We start from the raw sequence: 26,759 nt of genomic DNA, 5'->3' as shown, positions 1-26,759 counted from the left end.
ACCAAACAATCCTTCATTTTCTGATATAGCTGTAAAACTCATCTGAAAAGTTTTCAAAATAAATCACTGTTTATAAATGTATAGTGATGATAACCAACAAGAATGCACTTTTATGTAGAAAACCAGGATTAAATAGAGTCTTTCTGACTAGTGATTTACATCAAATCCACCCTGCAACGGAGACTTTTTGGCTCACAGCAAAAGATCTTTCCACCAAGCTGGAAAAAAGCTATGAAAGGGGGAAGTGATATCATCACTCCGCCTCACTCTCCCTACAACTCAACACCTGGAAACACGTCTAAAGGACAAATACTGAAGTGGGGAGGTGCTCCCATGCCGGGAAGGAGAATCCCAGCCTGTGTATGAAGGAACAATACCATCAGGATGAGATACTGCTTGATTCAAATCCTGTCTAGTTTACAGAACTCAGATTGTGATTTTACTTTTTATTTCTTCGGTAACCAACTTTGATCTCTATGTTTACTACTTATAATCACTGAAAATCTATCCTTCTGTAGTTAATAAATTTGTTTTATAGTTTACCTAAAACAGTGGGTTTTGCTTGAAGTGCTTGGGGAAATCTGATCAGGAACAGAGCTGGTGCATGTCCTCTCCACACTGAAGGAGGGGCGAACTGTGTAATAAATTCAGGGCTTCTCTACACTGGCAAGTTTCTGCGTGCAGGAAAGCAGCTTTTTGCGCTCAAACTGCAGACGTGCACACACTGCCAAGCCACTTCGTGCGCACAACCTCCTCAGTGCCAGTGCTGCAAACAAACCACCTCGACGAGAGTCATGAGGCTATTTGCGCAGAGGCTCCAGCGCTCTATTGTCAGTGTAGACTGGGGTGTGCAAACTACAGCCCAGGGGCCGCATCTGGCCCCCCAGACATTTTAATCCAGCCCTCGAATTCCCGCCAGGGAGCGGGATCCAGGGCTTGCCCCACTCTGGTGCTCCAGTCGGGAAGCAGGGTCCGGGGTTTGCCTCACTCCATGTGGCTCCCAGAAGCAGCAGCATGTTCCCCCTCCGGCTCCTATGTGTAGGGGCAGACAGGGGGCTCCGCACGCTGCCCCCGCCCCAAGCGCTGCCCCTGCAGCTCCCATTGGCCGCGCAGGCAGTGCGCAGAGCTGCCTGGCCGCACCTCCACGTAGGAGCCAGAGGGGAGACATACCACTGCTTCTGGGAGCTGCTTGAAGTAAGCGCTGCCCGGACCCTGCACCCCTGACCCTCTCCCCCAGCCCTGATCCCGCTCCCGCCCTCCGAACCCCTCGGTCCCAGACTGAGGCACCCTCCTGCACCCCCAACCCCACATCCCCAGTCCCACCCCAGAGCCCGTACCCCCACAGCTGGAGCCCCCCCCGGCACCCTAACCCCCAATTTTGTGAGCATTCTCAGTCTGCCATACAATTTCCATATCCCTTGGGCCAAAAAGTTTGCTCACCCCAGTGTAGACAATTGATTGCTTTCTGGGCTGTAATTTGCCTCTGGAGCTATCCCAGAATGCCTCAACTGACCACTCTGCTCGTTATTTTGAACTCGGCTGCCCTGGAAACATGCGACCCTCCCCTTTCAAAGCACCGTTTCAATGCTCGTGCTGTTGAACACAGAGGGAGAGAGGGGTGTGTGTGTGTGTGTGTGTGTGCGTGTGTGTGCGTGCGCACACGCCCAGGCAGGGGCTGATGTTGGGGTTTCCCCCTCCCCCAGGACTGGCTGCTTCCTGCCACAGTCTGAACTTACAAGCCAGCATGCTGACACACATTCTGTCCCCCAAACACACCGTCTCTCCCCCACACACACACACACTCCCCCCACCCTTCAGTTGAAAAGCAGCTGGCAATGTAGTAGGATGGGATTGGGAAACCTGCATCATGTGACTCTGTGCCTGCCCCATGAGGCATTGCAAGCCCTTCCCAAAGCACCCTGCAGTCAGTTGCACAGTGGGATAGCTACCCACAATGCACTGCTCTCTTTGCCGTTGCAAGAGCTGCTAATATGGATGTGCTCCAGCAGCACAAGGAGCCCAGTGTGGACATGCAACAGTGGTTTAATTCCAGCATGTTTTAAAAAGTGGTATAACTTGTGGTGCAGAAACTTGCTAGTGTAGACATACCCTTATCCAGGTCAGGCTTCTGACCAGGGCAAGACGGTACAGCTCTGGGGTCCTAGGCTGAGGAGCTGTGGGGAACTGGCTGGAGCTTCTCTATTGCTGGTTCATGAGTGGCTGGCAAAAGCATTCATGGAACGCAGCTGGGTGTGTCCCTGCCGGTGGATGTCTGCGTTAAGTGCAGTAGCTGGAGAGGTTTGTAGCTTGTCACAGCATCACAGTGTGAGAGGGAGCCCAGGTTGGCAAGACAGAGGGCTCAGTGGTACTCCAGTTCCAGGTTGCACCCTGGGGAACCTGTCTCACCATCCCCATCTAGTGTCCCATCAACGGTCATTGGAGATATTTGCTACTGGCAGTCGCAGATCAGCTACATGCCACTGTAGGCCGTCTCATCATACCATCCCCTCTATAAACTTATGCCACTATTTTTTTGCCCCCACTGCTTCCCTTGGAGGGCTGTTCCAGAATTTCACTCCTCTGATGCTATGAAACCTTTGTGTAATTTCAAGCCTAAACTTGATGGCCAGTTTATATCAATTTGTTCGTGTGTCAACATTGGCACTTAACTTAAATAACTCTTCTCCCTTCCCTCCCTATATTTATCCCTCTGATGTATTTATAGAGAGCAATCATGTCTCTCCTTAGCCTTTGTTTGGTTAGGCTACACAAGCCAAGCTCTTTGAGTCTCCTATCATAAGGTGAGTTTTCCATTCCTCTGATCATCTTTGTTACCCAGGTTCTGTGCACTGGTGTACCAACATCTTAGTTGTTTCTGTTTGGATTGGCCCAGATTCCTCACTCAATTAGCAACAGTCATTCTACTGCCAGTATCACCTACCTGCTAGCTTCATTGGCACTGGCACTATCTTTCCTCTTAATGTCCATTCTCCTACCCACTGCTGCTCCTTTCTCCATTGCTGTATTTTCTCTTCCTTGATTTTCCTCCCACTCAATATTAGTATCAAGTGTGGCAATTACACGAGCATCTCCCAAGTGTCTCCCCTGAATTCCTAGTTTAAAGTTCTTTTGATCAGTTGTGCTAACTCCATACCAGAAGTCTATTTCCCTCCCTGCTCAGGTGGAGTCCAGCCTTTAGCAAGAGGGAACTTTGCCCATGGTAGCTGTAAATCAGGGCCCTGACACCACCAGCTTTCTGGCCACTCTAGCACTGTCATGCCAGTCCTGTCTTGACCTTGTACATTAACTCCATCCCCGAGTCCCTTTCAATCATTCCCATGACGTCCTCTGCCCCCAAAGGAGCAGTGTACCCCAGTTTACCTTCAATCCCCCATCCATATAACACACAGCACTTGTAATAAAACAAGAGAACGTTTATTTAAGAAAGAATAGATTAAACTAAAAACAAGAGTGAGTGCTAGAAGCAAATGGTTACAGTACAAAACAAAATCATAAAACACAAAGTAGGGCCTACACTTACTAATAGTTATCTTTCCTAGCTAATAACTATTCAAAGAGAGCTATCAGTGGTTCACTGCCAAACTGGGAGGACATATCTAGAGTGGTCCTGCAGGGGTCAGTCCTGGGTCTGGTACTATTCAATATTTTCCTTTATGACTTGGTTAATGGAGTGAAGAATATGCTTTGGAGGACAGCATCAATACTCAAAATGACTATGGCAAATTAGAGAATTGGTCTGAATTCAACAAGATGAAATTCAATAAAGAAAAGTACAAAGTACTACACTTAGGGAGGGAAAATCAGATGTGCAAATGCAAAATGGGGTCTAACACTGGGTAAGTGGTAGTACTACTGAAAAGGATCTGGGGGTCATAGCTGAGCACAAATTGAATGTAGGTCTACAATATTAAGCAGTTGCGAAAAAGGCTAATATCACGCTGGGGCTTATTAATAGGAGTGTTGCACATAAGACCCAGGAGGTGATTGTCCTGCTCTACTCAGCACTGGTGAGGCCTCAGCTGGAGTACTTGTCCAATTCTGGGTGCCACATTTTAAGAAACATGTGGATAAAGTGGAAAGAGTCCAGAGGAAAGGAACAACAAGATAAAAGTTTAGAAAACCTGACCTATGAGGAAAGGTTAATCAAACTGGGCATGTTTAGTCTTGAGAAAAGATGACTGAGTGGGGACCTGATCATGGTCTTCAAATATGTTAAGGGCTGTCAAAGAAAATGGTGATCAATTGTTCGCCATGTTCACTGAAGGCGGGACAAGAAGTATTGGGCTTAACCTTTAGCAAGGGAGATTGAGGTTAGATATTAGGAAAATCTTTCTAACTCTCGGGGTAGTTAAGCTCTGGAACAGGCTTCCAAGGGAGGCTGTGGAATCCCTGTCACTGGAGTTTTTAAGGACAGGTTAGACAAACAGGCATGCTCTGGGTTACATGGCTATGAGTCAGAGGACTTTTCAAGTTTCTTTCTAGCCCTACATTTCTATAATTCTGTGACAAATCAGTCTCCTCCCCAAGTTTGGTCTGTTGCAGACGTGGCTAGCTTCACAGGAACCAGGACCCAAACTTCCACACCCAAAACATCCCTCACTCTACAAGATGTTTCTTCAGTAAATGCATACAGAGCGCCTCTCCCCATTCTGTGTTATACTGAAACAGTCTTTTGTCTCTATTCTGAGACAGGGTAAACCTCTGTTGTCATGTTTCTTTTTCATCTCCAGGTTGTTTTGATTCCTTGCGGTTATCTCGGATGGTTTTCCATTGATAGTCTTGGGACAGAGAAAGGCTAGGCAAGTAAGCCAGACACCCCATAAATGGCTAGCCAGGGTGGGGTGGTAATTCCCCCCTGCTTGAATGGGCCATCATCACTGAAGCACAGGTTATGTCTACAGTGCACTTTCCTCGGTAAAACTCGTTGGTCACGGGTGTGGAAAAAAACCCCACACGCAAAAAGTGCCAATGTGGACAGCGCTTTGTCGGTGGGACAAAGCTCCCGCCCTTCATTGGGGATGGTTTTAGTTTGTCAGCAGAAAAGTGCTCTCTTGCTGACAAAGAGCGGCTGCACTGCGTACCTAACAGTGGCACTGCTGTAGTGGCACACCTCAGCCAATATAAGGTGTGCAGTGTAGATGTAGCCATATTGTCTTCTGGTGACTAACTTTTACTCAAAGTCCATAAAGCACACTTCCAATGTAAATACGCTATTCCTTAAGTATTACCCCTGCATACAACTCCCAGTGATAATGAAGAGTCAGGATCTTTCTGTAGATATTCTATGTTTCTCTTTATGGATAAATATCCTGTAAGACATGTCTTTGGTGTAGTGCGTATGTGAGGTCTGAGGGGAGAGATGTTTGCAAAGAACAGGGGACCCTTTGCCAAGGAGCCTGTGTCAGACTGCATCCTACTCTGCGCATCAGTTCACTTCAAAGCAAGCTGGGCCGGTGCCCCTTAGGCTGGGTTACAGCACAGATGAACCATTCCTCACAGCAAACCTTGCAACACTTCCTGACAGCATCTAGAACTCTGTCCTTGTCTCCAAGCTGAGAAACGAGCATTTGATGCTGGCACATACCTAACAGCTGCCACTGCATCACAGCGAGAGGTGGTGCCAAGAGCAAACCCCACTCCCGCCCCCAGCACGGCAGCAGCTACACTGCAGGGAAGTCTGTCTCCAGGCTGGGATTCGGAATGCCTGACAGGCAGTTACTTAGAAATAGACCATTTAATGCCACGTTCTGGATTATCTCACACTCTGCAGCTTCCTGCCTCCCCCGACTTCCTCGTGAAGAGGCAGCAGCCCCTCCCTCGCCTCACTGCCTGTTTGAGTTTGATTTGTAAATGACTCTCAGCAGGGGCAGAGGTTAATGAGAATCACCATCTAAACTGCAAGTGAATCCCTGGAGATGAACAGCCACTCTGCATGGACATTCATCCATCAGCCCCAGGCCAGCCAATCGGCTCTGCTGGCGGAAGGCAACTCCTGAGGCAGAGCACCCAGACCCGGCTGTTAAATACAAAGAATTGCCTGTTTGATCCCAACACACCTTGGGGTGGGCACTAAAAATATTCGAGGATAAGGAGACCTCACCTAACCTCCTTGCCACAGGAGCTGTGCTCACAGCTCCACGCCACTCATGCTGCCTGGTAGTCCAGGCTCCTCACCAGCTGTGGCTGGAAGAAAGTCTGCTGTGTTCACTCCTGAATGAGATGGTCCTGGCCCACTGCACACTCAGACCCTGGGGCTGATACCTCAGAGTGCTTCTCATTCTGCCCTGTGTCTGCAAAACCCCTGACAGACCAACCAGCACTGCCAAGAAGCAAACTCTCCCCCCACAACTCTGCCACTGAGCCAGCCCCTCCAGCCCCTCACTACTCCTGCGCACAGGAAGAACAGTCCTGGAGCAGGAGACTTGATTAACCCAATCACAGCACCTACCTGAAAACATTAATGGACATAAAATGAACCAGCCCCTTTTAACTCAGCTGCAGCACCCGATTCAAGGGCACCCAGCAGCCGGGAGTTCCATGGGTTAGGTACATGTCACGGATAGGGGCTTCTGGTTGTTTGAAATTACTTAGAGACTGAACAGCTTTCCCCAGACTCTTCCTCATGCAGCTTCCTGGGAAGCGTGTCCCTGAGCAGGAGAGTCCAAGCTGCAGGACACCAGTCCCTCTTCCCCCCGATGCTGCCAGTCAGTCCATACAGGTTGGGGTTTGTTAGCCAGTTTATCCTTCCCCGGAGTCCCAAACCAGTGCAGGGCTAACCATCCTGAGTGACTGGACGGGCTCTCTCATAGTCTGTGGTATCTGCACAGCAAATAGGATGCATCAGCTCAGGTGGGAGCTGTCCCTTCAGCACCAGCCAGGCGTGTCCAGTGAGCACGGAGCAGCCCCCTTGTTTGTCTCTGGGGAAGTAGAGATACACCTCCCAAGCACAGTAAGGGCAGAGGGAAAGGCATGCTCTGGAGCAAACTGCCAGATATCTGGGAGCAAAGGAGAGATGCGGGAGAAACTGTTGCTCTTAGCAGAGAGATCCAGGCCTCCCGATGCAGGGAAGCCACCCAGGCAAACAAGTATTTGGTAGTCAGGTAGAGGCAGTCAGCCGGCCCCCTTGATATCAGAGCAGCCATCTTCTCCCTCTAAAGAGCATTCATGGTCTGCAAAGCGACTGAAGCTGCCCGGTGGGGGAGGTGCGAGGGCTGGAGATGTCCCATGAGTGAGGCAAACACTTGGATGCACGGGATGGATGTGCTGAGTACGAAGGTCACTTTTCTGACCATTACTGCATTTTACAGGTGACCCTAAAAATAAATCATGTCACAGTCATGTGCACATATAGGCCAAGAGGCCCTCCAGGAGCTGGAAGCATCGACCCCGATCTTACAGATGGGGAAGCCAAGGCACTGACCTTACCTGCCCCGTTTAAGGACAGAGGGAGCAGTGCAACATCTGGGAGCAGAACCCAGTCTCCTGCCTCCTGGAGCCCTGCTCTAACCCCTAGGCATGCTGCCTTGCTAAAACCCCAGACAGCCAGAGGAGCTTTCAGCACAGACTTGACAATTCACCCTTTTAAGATTAGCTCCCCCAAATCATATATCAACAGCTCCGCCAAGCTGACAGCACATTCTATTCCTCACCAGAGAGGTACTTACCCTGCCATGTCACCACAGTGTCCAAGAACCTTCCACCAGTATATTAGGATTCAGAGATTATTTTTAAAGGCCAGCAGGGACCCCCTAGCTGAGCTCCTGCATATCAGGGAGACCAGAGAATTTCAGCCAGTCCCTCCTGCACTGAGCCAATAACGTGTGTTTGGCTAAAGCATAACTTCCAAAAAGGCATCTGGTCTGATCTGAAACACCAAGATAAGCAGAATCAATCATTTCCCTTGGGAGTTTGTTCCAGAGGATAATCACCTCACAGATCAACATCTGTATCCTATTTCTAATTTGAATTTGTCTGGCTTCAGTGTCCAGCTATCAGTTCTTGCTATGTCTTTCTCTGCTTGTTTAAAGAGCCTTCTAGTACCTGGTATTTTGTCCCTGAGAAGGTCCTTGATCACAGCATATAAGTCACCACTTGATCTTTGTTTTGATTGACTTCTTTAAGTCTCTCAAAGTCAGACATTTTCTGCAGCCTTCAAATCATTGTTGTGGCTCTTCAAAGTGACATGACTAACTCCTGTCACATGTGGTTCATTCTCTCTCACCCAGTGGTCCAATGGTGGAAATGCAGTTTCCCATCACTTCTTGCTGGGGAAGCAGTGATGGGAAACTGAGGAATATAGAAAGGAGCATTGACACTTGACTTGACAGAGTTATAATTAGGCAGGCCAAAAAAGAATTTGAAGAGCAACTAGCAAAAGAAAAAAAATGCTGTTACTTTTTGTAAGTACATCAGAAGCAAGAAGCCTGCCAAACGATCAGTGAGGCCACTGGACAATCGAGGTGCTAAAGGAGTACTCAAGAAAGACAAGGCCATTGCAGAGAGGCTAAATGAATTCTTTAAATAATAAAAATATATGGTGATATACCTATATCTCATAGAACTGGAAGGGACCCTGAAAGTCCAGCCCCCTGCCTTCACTAGCAGGACCAAGTACTGCTTTTTGCCCCAGATCCCTAAGTGGCCCCCTCAAGGATTGAACTCACAACCCTGGGTTTAGCAGGCCAATGCTCAAACCACTGAGCTACGCCCCCCCCCCCCGCATCAATCTTCACTGCAGAGGATGAGAGGGAAATTCCCACACTTGAGCCATTCTTTTTTCAGTGATAAATCTGAGGAACTGACCCAGATTGAGGTGTCAATAAAGGGGATTTTGGAACAACTTGATAAATTAAACAGTCATAAGTCACCAGAACTAGACAGTATTCACTCAAGAATTCTGAAGGGACTCAAATATGAAATTGCAGAACTACTAACTGTGGTATGCAACCTATCATTTAAATCAGCTTCTGTACCAGATGATTGGAGGATAGCAAATGTGAAGCCAATTTTTAAAAAAGGCTCCAGAGGCGATCCTGGCAATTACAGGCCGATAAGCCTGACTTCAGTACCAGGCAAAGTGGTTGAAACTATAGCAAGGAACAGAATTATCAGACACGTAGATGAACACGATATGTTGGGGAAGAGTCAACTCAGCTTTTATAAAGGGAAATTATACTTCACCAATCTATTACCATTCTTTGAGGGGGTCAATAAGCATGTAGACAAGGGTGATGCAGTGCGTATAGTGTACTTGGATTTTCAGAAAGCCATTGACAAGGTCCCGCTCTTAAGCTAAGTAAGCTGTCATGGGATAAGAGGGAAGATCCTCCCATGAATCAGTAACTGGTTAAAAGACAGGAAACTAAGAGTAGAACTAAATGGTCAGTTTTCAGAATGGAGAGAGGTAAATAACGGTCTCCCCAGGGGTCTGTACTGGGACCAGTGCTATTCAACATATTCATCAACGATCTAGAAAAAGGGGTAAACAGTGAGGTGGCAAAGTTTGCAGATGATATAAAATTACTCAAGATAGTTAAGTACAAAGCTGACTGTGAAGAGTTACAAAAGCAACAAAATGGCAGGTGAAATTCAACGTTCATAAATGCAAAGTAATGCACATTGGAAAATGTAATCCCAACTATACATACAAAATGATGGTGTCTAAATTAGCTAGACAACAAAAAGAACTTGGAGTCATTGTGGATAATTCTCTGAAAACGTCCACTCAATGTGCGGCGACAGCCAAAAAAGCTAACAGGATGTTAGGAATCATTAGGAAAGGGATAGATATAAAGACAGCTTCCATTTGAGGGCAGATTAAAAGACTAGGACTGTTCAGCTTGGAAAGGAGACGATCAAGGGGGGATATGATAGAGGACAATAAAATCATGACTGGTGTGGAGAAAGTGAATAAAAGTGTTATTTACCCCTTTACATAACCCAAGAACCAGGGGGTCACTGAACGAAATTAATAGGCAGCAGGTTTAAAACAAACAAAGGAAGTACTTCTTCACACAGCGCACAGTCAACGTATGGAATTTGTTGCTGGGGATGTTGTGAAGGCCAAAACTATAACTGGGTTAAAAAATAATTAGATAAGCTCATGGAGGACAGGTTGATCATTAGATATTAGCCAAGATAGTCAGGGATGCAACCCCATGATCTGGGTGTCTCTAAGCCTCTGACTGCCAGAAGCTGGCTTTGGACAACGTGATAACTGCCCTGTTCTGTTCATTCCCTCTGAAGTATCTGGCACTGGCCACTGTCAGAGACAGGATACTGGGCTAGATCGACCATTGGTCTGACCCAGTCTGGCTGTTATGTTTTTGTGTGTATCCCTCCAGAAAGGATTTAAACAATTTTAGTGAATTGTGGAACCCTGCCACCTCTCTCAAGTGAGACAGAAGAACCTCACTGTCAACAGTGTCCAACACTGTGGAGAAGTCCAGGAGGATGAGACTGAATGTCTGCCCTGTATCCAGTGACAGGGGGAGATCATCTATTAGTGCCACTATAGCAGTTTCAGTTCCTAGTCCTGGCCTGAATCCTGATAGTATCCTAGACATGGCATTGGCTTCAATTAGATAAGCATATAGTTGGCCTTTGGTTAGCATCAAAATTAGCTTGCTCAGGAATTGGAGATACGTCACTGAGTGGTAGTTGGCTAGGGTGGAAGTATCCAGGGTGGGTTTCTTTAGGATTGGTCAGACTGCTGCATGTTTGAGGGAGGAAGGAAGAGTTCTTCTCTGAATAAGGCGTTGGCTGTTCTTATCAGGAATGGCCAGGAGGAGTGGGGTTGGATTCATAGGTCTTGGGCTGAGACTCCTCTAGGGTGCCCAGAACTACTTGGAGAGTGATTTACTAACCTGTGGGAACATGAGCAGGCGGTCAGTTGGCTGCTATCATGAGAGTTGATCTGTGGTGCGTCCACTAGTGCGTGTAGCCCATTGGATGAGTGTGGGAGAGAGCTGACCAAGTATCTTTTCCCCGTATATTTAGTGCACTGCAATGATGTTTAGTGTACTTGCTCTACAACATCTGGAGTGTGAAACGCAAGGCTTTGTAAACCCCAGAGCTATTCAAACACACAGTGTGAAAGTCAGTTAAGGTTGCTAAGGGACAAGAATGGGAAACTCAAAGCCACAGACCTAGCACGTGCCATACACATACACAGTACACACTCGCACAAAACACACTGTGGAAAACCAATCCTTCCCAAGCAGTCACCACGCTCAAACGCAGACAACCTCAATTCTGCCCACCACAAAGCCAATCAAAGCACCACATGCTGGATCCAAACAATACAAACCCATGCCTAACTGTCAGAGTGGTTAAGCACTGGAATAAATTGCCTAGGGAGGTTGTGGAATCTCATTCACATCATCATTTGAGATTTTTAAGAGCAGTTAGAAAACACCTGTCAGGAATGATCTGCCATGAGTGCAGGGGACTCTCAAGGTCCCTTCCAGTCCTATAATTCTATACACACCAGAGATCAGTGTGGCCCCCCATCACCCTCACCGCTAGTGACAGCCTCTGCCACAGCCAACACACATGCCTCCCATGCCACTGCTGACCAGCACCATCCCCCACACAGCTAGTAATAGGCTGACCTTATTTCCCAAAGGGAAAACAAGAGAGTGCCCGGGGCTGACCCAAGCCCCTCCCTCCAACCTCCTCTCTCCCCACCCCCCCCGCAGGGCTGGCCCCAGTCGCTTGCCTGTACCCTGCCGGCTCTCCACTCTAGGCTGTCGCTGATTGCTCAAACCATGCCGCTGCTCCCAGTCCACACCGTTCCTCTACACTGCACCCCGTCTTTTTGACAAAAGTGGGCATTTGCCCAGTTGGCAAGAGCAAATGGGACAAATGCCCTCTTCTGCCAAAAAAGTTGGGATGGCCAGGACAGGGCTTAAGAAAGGGACTGTCCCGGCCAAAACGGGACATATGTGCATCCTAGCTAGTAACCAACACCTCCCCCACCCCACAATGTATGCATGCACTCCTCCGCCCCCCCTGCACTGCTAGTGACCGCCTGCCCCCCCGCAGGGCCAACCACATCCCCCCATGTCACAACTGACAGACCTACCCGCATGCAAAGGTGCCCCAATCAGAGGCGTGTACCACTGTTCCTGCAAGGTAGATGGAGGTCACAGAGGGGAGCATATGCTACTGATCGTCACTTACAAACAATACCACTGAGCGCAAACCTGACCATATGGGCAGTTAGTTACATGAATGCAGAACTCATCAAAAAAGCCAAAACAAACTCTTCACATCAATAACATGACACTTGCACAGCATTTCTCCATGTCATTCTGCAAGGGGTAGAGTTAAGATTGTAACTTGTCTGTCATCACTTTACAAGGTTAATCAGTTTGTTCAGGTATATTAAACTTCTGCCATTGCCACAGAGATAAGTGTGTTGTTGTTTTTTAAAACTCACTGGATAAGATGAACTTCTTGTGGCGGGCAGGCTCAGAGGCGGCCACATGCCGTGGTTTTTAACGGAAAGGGCTCCAAACAAAGGGAAGACAACCCCTCTGAAATGTGGCATATTGCAACACTCATTTAACAACTACAGAACTTCTCAACCCAAAGAACTTAGCGATATTCAACCAGGCTCAAAGTGATCGTTCCAAAACAGAAGACTGCAAAGGACCCATTGAAAGGAAACTCCTGGTGCAATCCCAGCTGTGCAGTCATCATTGGCACCTCCCTAACTGCACAAAGAAAGGAGACCTTAGCACCACATCCAGGCCAGCTCCACACCACCACGAGTGAGGGACAGTGCTGCATCTGCGTGGCTAAGGATGTACAAGGATTGCAGCAGGTTCACACTGCAGACCCACAGCTAACTGGCTGGGGTGAAGACAGACTGATGGCGACTCTGTACTGCCGACACATTATCCCCCTGGCTCTCAGGCCTGTCACACACCATGCTCTCGTCATCCCAACACTGAATGGCAGCTCTGCTCCATTTTCCTGTGCCGAGCACCCTGCCGCACTGGCTCACAGTATATGAAACAGCCTGTCTTTTTCAGAGTCAAACAGGAAGCATGGCCTGTCCTCGTGTCCTATGGCTGGGCTGCTGCATCGCTGTCAGGGTTCCAGTTGGGGCTGTCGGTGGCATCCCTTCGGCACGTTTCTAAGCTCCCCGCACAGGACTGCTTTATCTAATGCTGCCCCTATGCATCCCCTGCCAGTGATCTACCAGACAGAAGGCAGCTCAGAGGCCAGCTTCCCCATGCCCATCACAACGGAGCTGACACAAAGAGGGCAATGCTCAGTACCTCCTCTGGGCTGCCACAGGAAAAGCCAAGACCTAGAGAAGGATAAACATGAGCTTCCATGTGCCAGGCCAAAACCATCAGGTCCCCTGCACTGCTCAGTGTTCTGGCTTTCTGCCCCCTTGTGGCGACAGCAGCTCCATGTCTAGACAATGCCCCATTGGCAGAGTGCCTCAGCCACATTTCACACATTTCACGAGGACAGAAAGACCACCTCATCTGAGCCCTACGTAACACTGTCCAGAGACCCTCACGCAAGAATTCCTGCAGCTAGCCCAGAACTATAGCCAGGGGATATTTTCCAGCAAATCATTTATTTGCTGAAAAATGCAGTTTTTGCTGACCCAGAACTATTCACAAATCCATGCCGAGTCACTGAATAGTTTCAATTGAACTGAAAAAAAGCAAAACATTGTGGAAATGTCAAAACAAAATGTTTCAACCCAAAATTTTTAGTTTCAATTTCAGACATTTTCAGAAAAGCAAAGAACTACACTCACAAAATGTCGGGAGACAGGGAGGGGAGGAGGCGGCGCTATTTGGGGCAGCTCCATGGCCTGTGGTGTGCAGGAGGTCACATGAGATGATCACAATGGTTCCTTCTGGCTTGGAATCTGTGAGGAGGTGGCCTCCTTTATGACTGCTAGCCACATAGCTAGAACTCTCATCGGGGATTCTGGAGACCCCAGTTCAATTCCCCTCTGCCTGAGGCGTGGGTATCAAAGCCAGGGCAGGCTAAACCTCCCCTAACCCAGACTATGGCCCCGCCCATGATCTGCCCTGAGACCTCACCTCCCTCCCCCTCTCCCCTGAAGCCAGTGGAGACTCAGCTCCATCCAGTGACAGCTTGGGGCAGATGGGCCAGAGCTCCACTGGCCACGCCTCCTGCCAATGGAGGGAGGGGCTAACTTGGGGGGGGTTCCTTATTGCAGGAGCGTGTTCTAGCCTCTGGTTTTGAACTATTCTGGTGTAGGGCTCTCAATCTCTCCTGTTGAAACGCGTCCATTTTGTATAAAATAATTAATCAAAGGAACAGTGACTGGAACTTGATCTTGCACATCACAGCTGAGTGGCCTGCCCACCTGGCCACAGAATCAGTCACTCTGTCCTTGACCCCTTGAGCATTTGTTACCGTCCACAGCGGCATCATTCATTGGGCCAGCCTCTGCATCACACAACCTTTGCTGTCGACTCTCAGAAATCTCCCCCTACATAGGGATTAGAGTCCAAGTTTAAGGCCAGTGGGGCCACCAGCACTACTTGCACACTAAACCCACAGCCATGGGGCGGACCAAGATCAAATAACCCCTTAACCTTCTCTGGGGTGAACTAAATAGATTGAGCTTCCCTAGTCTCTTGCTATAAGGAAGGTTTTCCAGACCCAGACACGATAGCTAGCAGTGATCTCACTAATATTGTATACAGAGGGAATTTCACATTCCTACTCCTGCTTAAAGCTCTTCTCTTATTCATCCCAGCATGGTGTTCACCCGCTACACCCTGGCAGGAGCTCATATTTCACTGGTTATCTACCACAACCTTTATCCTTTGCAGAGCTGCTGCGTTCCAAGACACAGACCACATCCCAAAAGCATGACCTACATTCTTTGCTGCTAGTTGTACAGCCTTTCGTTTGGCTGCATTAAAACACATTTCCCAACACTCAAATCCAGGAGAGACAGAGCCAGTCCATCAGCTCCTGCCCAGAGAGCACCAAATTGCTTGCAAGGGAGCCATAAGACCTGTCCTAGCCCAGTCTCTTCCCAGCCTCCCTCCTGCACTCAGACAGGCACCTGTTGACAACAGAGGATGCTCAGTGCCCTGATGGACTCCACCTGAGCTCAGACAAGCAACTGCTCTCTTTGGGATGTGTCAAACTGAGGCTGCTGTACTCATCTACGAGCCTCTCTTGGCACTGGGAGGTGTCAGCCTCAGCAGCAGGGCAGGGCGCAAGACACCAGGGCATTAGAGAAAGCACTTCCTGCCTGCCCCACAATATCCTCACCCCCAAACAGTGGGTTCCTGATGCAGGCAAAGCCCACTCCGTGCATTGTGGGGAGGCAGAAGCAGAAATGCTGCAACCTGCAGCTGAGGCCTGTGGGAGAACCTCAACCAGGGACATCTCCCACTCCCAACCCCCCAGAGCACCAGGGTGTGAGCACTCAACCCGCTCTGCCTAGCTGGGGCCTGCCACAAAAGCCCCCAGCAGGAGCATGAACCTGCCCTCCACCTGGGGAGTTCTTACCTTTGAGACACCACCCAAGTCTCCTCCAGCTGACAAACCTGCCCTGAAATGCACAGGGATGGGAGAGGAACAGAACCCGCCCAGTGGAAGGAAGAGAGACCAGCTGCCCACCCAGCTTCCCTACAGGTCCTTGGCACGCACAGTGCAGGCTTCACGCCCAGCACCCCTCACACCTCAGCACAAGCTGGGCACAATCTCGGCCCTCTTACCACAATCTTGGCCCTGGGCCCAGCAGGCCGTGGGAAGGAGACACGATGGAGCATCTACCAGGTGCTTTCAGTAGGCGCCAGTGTAGCGTGAGCTCAGCTCCTGGGGAGGGGAGCTCCCGGATGGAGACAGAAGGCTCCACACCAGGGGAGAACCTGACAAGACTTCAAGCAGACATGTCCTGCAGCAGCCACTGCTCCGCTGAGGTGACGTCAGCCTCCCTGGGAGCTGGCAGGCAGGACACACTGTGCATACAGGCTGCAGTGCTCCCAGACTGCCAGGCTCCAGCAGACACAGCGGCCCATGTTCCTCACCAGCCACAGCTTGCGTCTACAAATTGAATTTCACACTCATGTGCCCTTGAACAAGACACAGGTGGCTGAAGAACTCTCCGTCGCTCGCTCCCCCGCTGCATCTGTCTCCTCTTCTCCCTGCCCCCCACCTCTCCTTCTGCACTGGGTGGGGGGAGGGGAAGCGGGGCTCACAGCCACCTGCCTCAGTCTCTTGCAGGATACACAGCAAAGGCTGCATTTGGACAGTGCTTGCTCTCTGCTGAGCGGTGACCCCAAGACCCAGACCTGAGCAGCTCGCCTGAAATGGAGGGGAGAGCAGCCCAGAGGGCTGACCCCAAGGACTCAGCACTTCATTGCCAGTTCACAGCCCCACGGCACAGCATTATTTTAGTAAATATCTTCAATAAATAACAGCCATTTCTGCAGTTGGATAAAAATGAAAGGTGCTCTCTGGAGGTTTCCAAAACTCGCAGAAACCACCCCAACTCTCAGCCAAAGCCTCCCTGGGATCAGATAGCAGTTCACCCCGAGCCTCCTTGTGTCCCGTCATGGAGACCAAGAGAGAGGAAGGAAGAGGGGAAAGGGAAGAGACAGACAAAAGGGTCCTGGCCCCCCCACTATCCTCACACGTAGGCACAGAAAACCCAGGGTAGCTGCACCATGGACATGCACGGATGCTGCCTGCATCTGCCTGGCCCTAGGAAGAGGGAGCCAAGCTGCTGGCAGGGGCATTCCCTCCCCACAAAAAAAAAAGAAAGAATGGGTCGATCTTCTACTTTTCCACACCTGTGAAGAAGGCTGGTTATCCAAACAGTTCTAAAACACGAGCACAGGAATTGCCAGACCAGACCAACACAAGAATGCAGCCCCCAGCACCAGCTGCAAGAACCCCCAGAAGAGAATATCCTTCTACCTAACCCCCATCAACTGGCATTTGCCCCATGCCCGAGAGCCCACATCTCTCTCATTCTGACCTAATGGAATTCTGGCTGTCACTGACTGCAGCTTGGCAAGGGGTTAGACTACATGACCCTTGCGGTCCCTTCTAATCCTATGATTCTATGTCCCCATCTAATTGTCTCGTTGCTACGTGCGTGGCCTCAATGACACCTTGTGGCAGTGAGATCCACAGGTCAATTGTGGGGTGTGAAAAAGTATTTCCTTCTCAAGTGTGCTGCCTTTCAGTGTCCCTGCACTGGCCCTTGGTCTTGTGCAGTGAGCAAAAGAGAATGGTCGCACCTGATCTCCCTTCTCTAGATAGTTCATCACTGTGGATCCCTCTACCTCACCCTCTTATTTGTCCCTTCTTTAGACAGACACAATGGTTTCTCTCTCCATGTGGTCTCTCCCAACCCTTAATTCTTCTCATTGCCTGTCCCATAACGCCTCCAAGCCCTGCCCCCACCCTGGAGATGGGCTAGCCCAGGGGAGCTGTGTCCGGGGAGGGTGCTCATTGATTTGGACAATGGCACTAGAATATTCTCGTTACTTTCTTGCAGCCCAATAGCTCAGTGGATTCCCTGACAGTGGCTGCACACTGAGCTCAGATATCATTGGCCTATTGCTCACCAGGCTGCTCAGGTCTTTTCCTGATTTAACATAGAACCAGTGACAAGTCGGAGGCGTTCATTCTTTCCATAACACGTAAGTAAAAGGATATGGGTGAGGAGGACAGACAAGAGCAGATCAAACTGAGATCAAGACCCTGTTCTTATGCTGAAAGGTCCCACAATGCCTGCCATACGGGGTAACCCCCAGAGACAAGGCACATAGATCATCTGATCCTGCTGCCAGCACACTCTGCAGAAGCTCTGGTGCCCGAGGAAGCCTGGAAAGGCAGTGCTAAGAGGCAGATGCCAGGGGACACCAATGCTTCCATGGCACCAAAGCAGCTTCAAGTAATTTGTCTGTTACCAAAACACACTCAAATCAGCAGCAGGTTTGGAGACAACTGAATACAGGCCTACTAGAGATATGAGCTATAGCCTCCATGTAATTAGAAACCCAGGTGAGAGAGCCAAGCGGTGACAAGAAGGGGAAGGGACCTGTGAACTTGCCAAGCCAGGAAGAATGCAGCCCCAGGATGGAAAGGGGAGGGCCTAACCCTACACCACCACAGCACCACCTGCAGACGAGGCAGAAGCTCCTGTGCTCCAGGGCAGGAGGGATGGATTGCTTGTGATTCCTGCAGCCCAAGCAAGGAGTTTCTTGGGCCTGGGAGGGTGCAGGAAATGGTTTCTCTTGCTGCAGTCCCAAGGGGACAGAGCTGGCTGAACCACGGGTGTGAGCATTCATGGGGTCAGTGGAGGCCAAGGCCGGAACCTGCAAAGGGGCTGACCCACCTTCCCACAGTCCCCAGCAACTCTCTACCATTCACTGTGTCCCTGCTCAGATCCATGAGTCGGGTCTGCCCGTCCCCCGACCCAGTCAGACCCTGGGTTCAGATTGTGCAGCTCCGGACATGCCCCCTACCCCCAGTCTGTGCAGAGAAGACCAGCAACCCCTACTCATCACTCAGTGTGGGGAGGCCTCCTCCAGGAGAACAAATCCAATTTGTGGGACTGGAAGCAGCGGGCGATCCCACCTAGCAATGCTTGCACAGCTCCAGTCATTCCACACTGCAAGCCAGGGGTTGACTGAATGCAAAGCAGAGACAGGGAATGTGGATGGAGTAGGACTGATCATAGAATATCAGGGTTGGAAGGGACCTCAGGAGGTCATCTAGTCCAACCCCCTGCTCAAAGCAGGACCAATTGCCAACTAAATCATCCCAGCCAGGGCTTCATCAAGCCTGATCTTAAATCCTGATCCCTCTCCACAGCGCTTCCTGTGTCACCAGCTGGCGTAGCTTCCCGAAACTCCCAATTCCACTCTTTGAACGCACCTGCCTCTTGCTGGAGATTCTTCTGGGGCATGACAGTGAATTCATGTGAGGGCAAGGAACAGGGGAACTGGCAGGTCAGAGCAAGATGAGCAAAGGCTAAGGGAAATGGCTGCTCTCTCCTTCTCCCCACAGAGCATGGCTATAACACACCCTCCACCCAGCCGGTAGCACTGCTTGGCACAGAATGGCTGGATGGCCTAATTTCTGAGGCAAGAGCATGAAATGCGCAGAAGGAAGATGATGCACAGAATTACCCCCCGCCATGCTCCCCCAGGGAGAAAAGCAGCTCTGAGCCAAAACATGGATGCAGCCATATCCCCAGATGCCAGCATCCTGGCACATACAGAACCCCCTTCTCTTTTGGCTGCCCAACAGAACTTGCCCATTGCACTAGCGTTGTGGCAGGATTTGGCTGCTAAAGCAGTTAGGTGGTTCCTGCCTGCCACCAGTACACAAACAAAGGGCACTCCTCTCTGATCAGTCAGCCTGCATTTGGGAAGGATGCTTCCACTGTTCTGTCAGCATACAGGACCAGCCTCTTCAAATATTATCTTGTGTGCATAAATACCCTTCCCTGAGTGCAGAATGCCATCCATGCTGATCACCCGTGAAACAACCTGAACACTAGGGTTTGCCAAGGCCACACCACACCCTACGCACAGTCTCCAGGCCAAGGTTCTGCCCCAAACTCTCTGCCACATGTCTTGCTGCTTAGACTGACAGATCTGCATGTGAAGTCAAGTGTCTCCTGTGGGCAACTGGGCTGTGAGGTGCTCGGAGGGGACACCCTTACCCAGGATGCGGCTGGATTGCAGACTTTACATTGTAATTTAGGGCAGAGAAACATTCATACACACATTGAATTTACATCAGCAGCGTCTGATACCACCTGGAACAAGGCCTCTTCACACTGGGGGAGACAGGAGAGAAAACGCACAGAACTCCGAGTAAAATCGGCCCCTCCTTATGCCAGAGAACAGTCAACTGCCTTGAGGGCTGCACCCTCTAGTCTGCCCACAGGACCGACTGCCTGGGACAAGCACTGCAGGTCACACCCCCATCTCCAGTGGTATCAGTGAGTCACCCAGACAACCTGGGCCATGCAGTGAGCAGAGCCCATCCATCCAAGGCCCAGTAAGGAGTGGCTCTTCAGCTAAGGGCTGGACAAAGTGCTCTGTAGCCCATGAGTAATTTACAGTGGAAACCTGAATGGAGGCAGGGCCTGTTGTGCACGTTCTACGACATCTCTACAGGACCCGACAATCCCAGCCCAATAACCTGCTCCAGACAAATATCACACACCTCTTGTTGCTGTGGATTCCCCCAGAGTTCCAGACACTGTTAAAAGGAGCCATTACTCCCCATTCCATAGCTGTTGCTTCACTGCAGTTTCTCCCAAGCAAGGCAGAGATTGCCCCAACTGGCTTGGATACACAGTTTCAGCCGTGGTGAGAAATACAGGCACATTTATTTATGCATTCACGTTACATACACACGGCAGCATCCTTCTGAGGAGGCGGAAGGAGAGCACTACGCAGATGGCAATGGAGCTGAACAGACAATCTGCTCCCAGTTAACAATTCTGGCACTCACCAAGTATAGAACCAGTCAGACCAGTTAGTGCAATGTCATTTTGCCCTCTCCCCACACACAGCTCTGCAGGTGCCCCTCAGTACCAATCCACAGCCCTCCCCCTGTTCCACCTGAGCTCCCCACACACTCTGCCACTGCTCCTCAGTCCTGCTCTGCAGCCCCACAGGCTAGTCCAGCCTGGACCCCTCCTGAGCAGAGACTTCTAAGCAGACACAGCCTGTGCCAGATACCACGGCTTTGATGTCAATCTCATTTTCACCTGACCTAAGGCAGATCGGAACCCAGGATTCGGAACAAAGAAAGGCCTCAGAGGTGCAGGCTTGTTCCAAATGCCATCAGCGACGAGCACAGGCAGGAGCCACATCTACCACAGCAACAGTCTCTTCCAATTCCCACCCCTGCCATGCAGCATTCCCATTAAAGTGAATTTCCAGCCTTTCTGGTTGGCAGAAGCCTGATTCTCTAAGGTATTTATCTGGCCTCCATGGTCATAGTATCCAGGTGCCTCCCTATAGCTAATGTATTTACCCTCACATGCCCCTGAGCAGCCAGGCAAGGCTGTTCTCCCAGTTCTACAGATGGGGATGGAGGTCCAAGAAAGCTAAGGGACTTGCCCAAGGTCACACAGAGCATCTTCTGGTATCTTCTGAGTTCCAGGGAGCTCCAAAACCACTTGGCTATCCTTCCCCTCTGACTACAAATGGACACACATACAAATTCGATGAACAATGCACACCTATGTGCATGTGCACTGACCATGGCTATTTGACACACATTGGGTAACTGCACACACTATTTGCTAATTATGGTCATTTGAACTCAATTTCCCAACGAGACCACCTAAAGTATTTAAAAATAAGAGCCAACAGCACAGAGATACAAAGTGGCCCATGCACCTCAATGGTGTTAACTCTGAAACCCAGTGCTGGATGTCAGGAACTGCAAACATGCAGGCATCCAGCTAATCTCAGCATCCTAACTGCACATGTCATCATGGTAACAGTACATGCACATGGCCAACTGTATAACTGTGCTAACTGCAAATGCAAATTAAGAAAATACATGCACAATGCTAAAAATGCGACCTCTAAATGTCAGCACTTAACTATTTCCCTGCAGATCATTTTAGAAGTATGCAGCTAATGAGTGGATTTTACACAGTGGTTGGATTCAGTAGCTGATATCAGGGGGCTGAAGAAAGGTGAGGTGGCTGCATGGGACAAGGTAGGCTAAACTGGAGAACTAAGAGTTCAAATCTCGCTCCTCCAAAAATGTTATCACCTCTGCTCCTGCCTAGAATGGGGACAAGCTTCTATCACAGACGATGCCTTCCTAGTCTGGGCACAATCCTTTCCCCTGGTACAGCCCTTGTTCCAGCTCAGGTGGTAGCGAGGAGATTTCTCATGACTGCAGCCCCCTTTGTTCTGTTCCACCCCCTTATATAGCTTTGGCAGAAGGCGGGAATCTTTTGTCTCTCTGGGTCCCCACCCGCCTTTCTAAATGGAAAAGCACCAGATTTAAAATGGATTCCAGTACCAGGTGACATGGTCACATGTCCTGTGAGACCCCAAGCCTCCATTCCTCCCAGCCTGACTCACAGGACGGCCTGCAAGCAACAGAGCCATCCAGAGTCCATTGTCCTGGTTGATGGGAGCCATCACGATTCCAAGCCACCATTAATGGCCCACACTTTGCATAATTACAATAGGCCTCAGAGTTACAGTTCATATTTCTAGTATCAGATACAAGAATGATACATACATACAAATCGGATGAACACACTCAGGAGATTATAAGCTTTGTAATGATACCATACAAGAGACCTGTTGCATGAAACATATTCCAGTTACATTATATTCACACTCATTAGCATATTTTTTGTAAAATCAGACGTGCAACGTCACAGTTACCACCTCTGCTCCTGCCGAGAATAGGGATGTATATGTTCCCCAATGCCAAAAGCACCCCCATCTGGGTGACAGGAACCCAAGGCATTTCCCATCTCTTCCTGGGAACCCACCTGCCCCTTACCCCAGTGGGCAAAAAAACCGCTAGCTTCTCACCAGCTGCCTCCTACACTGCAGTTACAGGGACAATAGAAACTAGAGCAGCACATGGAACATAGAGAACCATGCAACACGATCAGGGTCAACAACAGGCAGGGAACTGAGCACAGGGCTCCATCAAAAGAGAGCAGCTTTTCATAACAGAGCTAAGGGCCTGGGAATGGCTCCCAAGCCCTGAAGGCCTTTAAACATCTAGAGAGAAGAAAGAAGCAAGAACTTTATCTGAAGAGTGTTGCAGCCTCAGGAGGGAAAGCTGCCCCAAACAGATATCTCATGCTAGTTGCAGGTTCCAACAGGGACATGCCAGGGGCTGGGGCTATGCCAGTGGGAGGCGGGGGCTGGGCTACAGAGCAGGCAGTGTTCTGGAACCTGGGGGACTGTGAGCTGGAATCAGACTGAGGCTAGCCTTTTGATCATCAGGTCCTCTGCACCTCTTCTGCTTCTAACACCTTCCACTTCTCAGCAGAAAAAGGCTACCTCATCTTTTCCAGTAACATTCTACACATCTTTTCTCCTTTAGGGGTCTGCACTGACCAACACCTGGAAACTGCTCCTTCTCCTTCGTGCTGCTGATGGCTCCTTTCTAGCTCCAGATGCTGGTTAACCTCAGTGCAGCCTTCAGTACTAAGGACTGCACATCTGTAGGGCTTCAGAGCACCTGTGCCCGCTCTCAGGCTAAGGTGACCAACAGCGAGGTAATCTGCAAACACTGCAAGTGCACATTACAGATCTGGTAAATCACACTTCCTCCCAGTAACCAGCCCGGGGCCAGGGAAACTAATGGTCCAACCAGCAGACCAAATTCAGTGATGGATCCTGGTCACATGCTCACCTGAGGTGCACTTGTGCAAATCTTTGGTGCGCAACTACCCAAACTACACAACCTGAATAAGTGTACGTACAAGTTGGATTGCAACATTGCCCAGTTGTTTTTGCACACCCATACATTCTACATTCTGGCCCACAGAACTACACATACACATAGATGCATTCTGAAGAAGTGGGCGTGTAGCCCACGAAAGCTTATGGCTCAAATAAATTGTGTTAGTCCTCTAAGGTGCCACAAGGACTCCTGTTCTTTTGGCAGATACCTGACTAACACGTCTGTCTAACTCTGAAACCTGTCAAAAGTGAGCAATGGCATTTGGGACAGTATGGGTTGTGAAGACAGGAGAGGGGGCAGATGGGGAGATCACCAGGGCTTAGACTAAAAGTGAAGCAGTGTAAACAGAGAGCAAAGGTGAAAGGAGGCATCAACAGGGCGATGTGGATTACGGCTCTGCTGAACACCCAAGGGCTACAGAGGATGGGGATGGAGGAAAGCATCAGCACAGAGGCGGGAGCTGAAGCCCTGGGAGCAGCCAAGGTGGGCCAAGTGAGAAGACACGACAGAACCCCAAGGAGTGAAAAATCACTACGCTCTCAAATGAGCTCACACAGGAAAATGATAAAAGACAAAAACAAAACAAGACAAACACTTTTCACAAAGTGATCACTCTTTATCTGACCTATCAGTCTTCGTCCTCAAAGGACACCTGCACAGCACTTTGAAAAGTGGGAGCTTAAACTCATAACTTTGTTAAGACACTAAAAATCATGGTCTTAAATATAGACATTGGATTTATAGCTTATATAACAACAATCTGTAACCCACTAACCCCACCTTTTTGTTCTATGACTACACTGTTAATGGGCCACTTCACCTTGAATGGTTCCTTACAGAATTAAAATGTGTATTAAAGCTAATGTTAAAAAATTATGTAATACACATGTTAAGAAAAGAGTGTCTGTACTACTACTTATACTAAGCTATCTGTTTGATCTTGTGTTTAACTGTGACACTGAGTACCAGACCTGAAGACCTCTGTGTAGCTCAAAAGCTTGTCCCTCTCACCAACAGAAGTTGGTCCCATAAAAAATATTACCTCATCCACCTTGTCTGGTTTACACTGGCAGGAGTCAAGACTACCTCAAACCCAGACTTACATCACCATTCCCAGCACTACACAATCCTGCCCGGACACCAAGACCTGGGCAGAGAAAGAGTTGATCATTAGAATTATTTGAACAAAGCATTTTTCATAAGCAGCAAGCATCCCTAGGCAGGGGCCTGGCAACCATACGGAAGTGCACAGCAAGGATACCCACATTTTAGGACAGGAAGTGAAGAAGAATCCCACCCTCTGTTATAGGAGGAATTGAGAGAGACAAAATGCAATTGCTTAGACTGGCACATACCCCAGGCTGGGGGCTGCCTCCCTGCCTCAGCCTGCCAGCGCAGAGGCACCATGCCGGCAAGGGGCTGCAGCGGGGACCCCCCAGGAAGATTACATGGGTTTGGCGGGGTCGGAACAATTTGGTACATTTTATCCTCAAGATGTGTTATCTGATTAACCCACAATATTATCCCTCCCCGACCCGCTCCTCTGCCCCCCGGCCAGCCTACCCAACTCCCCTGTGCACCTTCTCCAGCAAAGCCAGAAGCCGGGGCGGGGCGCGTTCGCGGGCCCAGGCAAAGCTCGGAAAGGCGAGCCCAGCCCCTCCGCCTGCTGGGAGAAGGCGGCCGGGCGGAGCCGAGTGAGGGGTACCCCGCGCCAGGCCGATGAATGAGGGCGGGGCGACTCGTTCCAGGCTCGGGCCGCAGCCCTGCCGACCGGGGCCGCCAGCTGAGCAGCACAATCCCCCATTCACACCATCGCCATGGCAACGCTGGCTGCACGGAGCGCCGCTTCCCGCCCCCGGCCACCCAGCCCAGCCCCCATCTCCTCATAGCCCCCCCCACAACCCTCCCCAGCCACCCCGCCCAGCCCCCCTCTCCTCATAGCCCACCCCCACAACCCTCCCCAGCCACCCAGCCCAGGCCCCCTCTCCTCGCAACCCCCCCCCACAACCCTCCCCAGCCACCCAGCCCAGCCCCCTTCTCCTCATAGCCCACCCCCACAACCCTCCCCAGCCACCCAGCCCAGCCCCCCTCTCCTCGCAGCCCCCCCCACAACCCTCCCCGGCCACCCAGCCCAGCCCCCCTCCCCTCACAGCCCCCCCCACAACCCTCCCCAGCCACCCTGCCCAGCACCCCTCTCCTCGCAACCCCCCCCCACAACCCTCCCTGGGCGCCCACCCCCTCCGCATAACCCTCCCCAGCCACCTCGCCCCCCACAACCCTCCCCAGCCACCCCGCCCAGTCCCCCTCCCCTCACAGCACCCCCCACAACCCTCCCCGGCCACCCACCCCCTCCACATAACCCTCCCCAGCCACCCCGCCCAGTCCCCCTCCCCTCACAGCGCCCCCCACAACCCTCCCCGGCCACCCAGCCCCTCCACATAACCCTCCCCAGCCACCTCGCCCCCCACAACCCTCCCCAGCAACCCAGCCCCCCTCTCTTCACAGCCCCCCCCACAACCCTCCCTGGCCAGCCCCCCTCCCCAGCAACCCAGAACAGCCCCCCACAACCCTCCCTGGCCACCCTGCCCAGTCCCCCCACAACCCAGCCCCCCTCATAGCCCCCCCCGGCCTCACAGCCCCCCCCCCGACAGCTCTCTCCAGCCCCCCCAGGCCCTCCCCGTCCAGCCCAGCCGAGTCCTCCCCCCGCAGCGTCCCCGCGCCCCGGCCGGCCGCAGCTGTCAGCAGCGGGCGCGGGGGCCGCACTCACCCGGGGGGGCGGCCGCGTGGCTCCGCCATGTCGGGTCCGGGCGGCTGCAGGTGGCCGGTTCCGGAGGCTGCTCCGCTCAGCCCAGCCCGACCCGCGCGCCGGAGAGCGCGCAGCGCGTGCACGGGGGGGCGAGAGCGCGCGCAGTAACCCCTTCGCCGCCGCGCCGCGCCCGCCCGTCCGTCCGTCCGGCCCCCCGCAGTCAGCGGCCCGGCCCGGCCCCTGCGCACGGCACCTGCCTGCGCCCCCCCCCGACTTCACCCCCCCACCTCCCTGTGCCTTCCCTACCAGCCCCCCCTCGCCCCCCACCTGCCTGCGCCCCCCCGCCCCCTCCGACTTCACCCCCCCACCTGCCTGCGCTCCCCCGCCCCCGCCGACTTCACCCCCCCCACCTGCCTGCGCCCCCCCGCCCCCACCGGCTTCACCCCCCCCGCCTGTGCCATCCCTACCAGCCCCCCCACTCCCCCACCTGCCTGCGCCCCCCCATCCCCACCGACTTCGCCCCCCCACCTGCCTG

The 26,759-nt window shown here is 51.3% G+C and overlaps 1 protein-coding gene across 5 annotated transcripts in view; it reads right to left on the bottom strand.

Annotated features, from left to right (window-relative positions):
- NLGN3 (neuroligin 3) overlaps nucleotides 1-26,402 on the bottom strand; it is an 85,557-nt gene extending 59,155 nt beyond the window's left edge. For all 5 annotated transcript variants that reach the window (XM_065556840.1, XM_065556842.1, XM_065556841.1 and 2 more), the window contains exon 1: nucleotides 26,246-26,402. The gene's annotated coding sequence lies outside the window, so the exon portion shown is untranslated. The remainder of the gene's footprint in view (nucleotides 1-26,245) is intronic.
- Nucleotides 26,403-26,759: the final 357 nt, after the last annotated feature.

This window comes from Chrysemys picta, chromosome 9, assembly GCF_011386835.1.
Source record: "Chrysemys picta bellii isolate R12L10 chromosome 9, ASM1138683v2, whole genome shotgun sequence".
Taxonomy (NCBI): Eukaryota; Metazoa; Chordata; order Testudines; family Emydidae; genus Chrysemys; species Chrysemys picta.
This window is presented reverse-complemented; position numbering and strand designations above follow the sequence as displayed.